Genomic DNA, 3,156 nt, shown 5'->3' on the forward strand with positions numbered 1-3,156 from the left:
TTTTCCCAGGCTATGAACCAGTTTTGGGGCTCGCCTGCCCTGCATCACTACCACTGTTTCCTTGGATTTCCCAGGAATGTACATGTGTGACACTGCTGCCTTGCTTATAGATCTGTTTCCTTGCAAGGAAACAGGAATATCTTGTTTGCGGCTTCCAGAATTGAAGATACATGTAGTTTCACTACTGAGTGCTAACATTTAATTTTGGAATCAAGTGATGCATTCAGACTGGTTGCTATCATTTTGTGGTATACATGTAGTGAACACATTTGTGACTGAGTTTCCTGCTTTTAGCTGGAGCAAGAAAGTTTTATAATTGTGATTTGTACCAAAAAAAAATCATAGGCAAGAGAATGTGTGCAAAATAAACTTTATTGTCAGAGGTTTCTAAACGTTCATCCTTTAAGGAAAACGGACATATGCTGAAGAGCTGATAAACAGTCTACAGCAGTGTTATTCTAACTTAATCTTGATTCCAAGTCCTTGCCATTTTCCTCCAGCTGCTGTTGACTCCAGTTACATATAGGTTGGGGGAAAGGGGATTATCTATGAATCTAGGCATCACCGTCTCTTGGGCAGTTATCACATTTGCAGGCTGAAGGGATGTGATTTCGACAATCAGACTATCCATTTGGAGTACAAATCTGGAGTGGCTGTAAAATTTGGTTCTCAGAGGTGGAACTTTCAGATTTGGACTTTCAGTTGTTCTGTTGTTTCAGTTTTTCTCATCAACTGGGGAACTGTTTGTGACTAAGCTTTGTTAAAAGTAGAGAACAGCTTTTCATAGTTCCAACATTAGTTGTTACCTGAAATAAACAAAAACACACAGACACACAACTAAATGATAATGTTTGGTGAAGTTTGCTGATACCTAACTGGAGTGAGAGCTGGAGTGAGAGCTAAGTGGTGATACAGGCCAGGTGCAAACCGAGTGCAGCTAAGTGAATAATCTCTGGTAGTGAAGATAATCTCTCTCCTAGAAGAAGATAGTAATAATAGACTGAAAAGAAAGTCTCCTGAAATGAACTAGCTGGCCTGTGGTGTAAGACACAGTACCTCAGCCACCTTATGATTCTAAAAGCCTTGCTCAAAGCCCCTGCAGATGAGTTAGCTAGGTATCTACCACCTCCTCAGCAATGATTGACTCTCTATAATACTGCTTTAGAGAGAAATAAAGTTCTTTCACACCTACCAGGAAGGGATTTGCTTAGCCTCAAATGTGCACATTCAGAAATAGCTTGTCATCCGAAAGAGAGGACAGTTTGCAGAGAAATAACCCGCCTAAGTCCACATCTTATTCCTTTTAAATAAGAGAGTGGTGCCAAGGGAAGAGTCCTAGAATGTGAAAGCCAGCAGGGTGCTCAGATACTACCCAAGTACAGTTCCATCTTTGACCATAAGGAGACAATGGTGTCAAGAGGCTCGAGCCATATGATCTCTGGGTGAAAAACCTGGGATGAGAATCGAGGCCTCAAACCTCTTCCACTCCATCACAGAGTTTAGAAGCAGTTAGAAGGAAGGCTTCAATCTGGAGAACACTAACAGGCTCTAGAGATTATTGGTTCATGATGGCTGGGACAGAAATAAGGATTCACAGAAAGATGTTTATAGTGAATGTTCCTTTACAGTAAATCTTATTTTGGGGATTTTGCTTAATAAAAAGGCTGAGCAAAAGTAAACAACTTTTATTTATTTATTTATTTATTTATTTGAGACAGTTTCACTCTTGTTGCCCAGGTTGGAGTGCAACGGTGCAATCTCAGCTCACTACAACCTCCACCCCCCAGGTTCAGGCAATTCTCCTGCCTCAGCCTACCAAGTAGCTATGATTACAGGCATGCACCAGCATGCCCAGCTAAATTTTTTTCTTTTTTTTTTTTTGCATTTTCAGTAGGGATGGGGTTCCTTCATGTTGGTCAGGCTGGCCTCAACTCCCGACCTCAGGTGATCCTCCCAAAGTGCTGGGATTACAGGCGTGAGCTACCACACCCGGCCAAAAGTAAAAATTTTCTAATTGCAATTCTGAACCACTTATGGGTTGTGAAATCAATATAGTGGACTGCATACTACTACAGGCTTTATTTAAATACTAGGTAGGGTGGATTACATATAGTAAAAGATTTTTAAAAAACTGATCACAAAGAATTGTGTATTTCTCACTGCATCTTGTGGTCAGAAAAGTTTGAGAAACTGCTCTACATAGGCAAATGATAGGTTCAATCTATACATCTACATCTTCTTCTCTTTTTTCCATGCTATACAAGACCATGGAGAGAGGAAGGCAAATTCCATCAATCGGTGATGTTAAGCCTTTTCTATGATGTAGTTGTACATTTGGGACACCCCTATGCTGGTGACTTGAGATTCTAGTGGATAGAGGGTCCTTTTCATCTCTAGCCACATGTTAAAATTACTTGGGAACTTTTTAATACTACTAGTGGTTTCCATCCACTTGGAAGCATTTAAATCAGAATGTCTATGTGTAGAGTCCAGGCACTTGTTTTAGTTAAAACCTCACCAGGCTTTATAATATGACAGAATAGTTTAAAGCTACTGAGTAGACCCACCCTATTTCCCACCATCCTGTTTCTCTCTCACCATAGGCATCTTTCCCATGAGAAAGTAAAGATTTCAGTCTCTCTTTTCACAGTCTCAAGTAAATCACTATCTTTCTCAATTGGACTTCCAAGGCAAAGATTTCTTTCCATCTATCTATCTGAATTTTTACAAAGTTGTTCTCTGGATTCCCTTTTCTCAAAGCTAATTCACCACAAAAGCACCGCTCAAGTCAAGGAGCTGGGCTTTCATACACCTGCATCTGTCAATCATAGGTAAATACTTTGCAGGCAGTGTTGCTGGGTGCTGTGGGATTGACATAAATTCTCAGGTATTGCCAGCTGTGACTCTCAGGCAAGCTTGTGACTAAGTGACTCCAGTAGTCTGAGGACAGTCCTTACTCAGAAGGGTCCTTGGAAGCAAAAGCAAACATAGGCATGAGAGGGTGAAAAACAAAACAAGAAATCCCATGTGGTCTTGGCTTATACCTAACAGAACTTGTGCAAGAATGGATATTAAGGTGGGAACTGCAGTTCAAGGGATAGGCTGAAGAGATTTTGCAGGTTTGTAAACATTTTTGCCAATTTGAGCATACTTTTC

The sequence above is a fragment of the Colobus angolensis genome, unplaced genomic scaffold, assembly GCF_000951035.1.
Source record: "Colobus angolensis palliatus isolate OR3802 unplaced genomic scaffold, Cang.pa_1.0 Scaffold317, whole genome shotgun sequence".
In the NCBI taxonomy this organism is placed as follows: Eukaryota; Metazoa; Chordata; class Mammalia; order Primates; family Cercopithecidae; genus Colobus; species Colobus angolensis.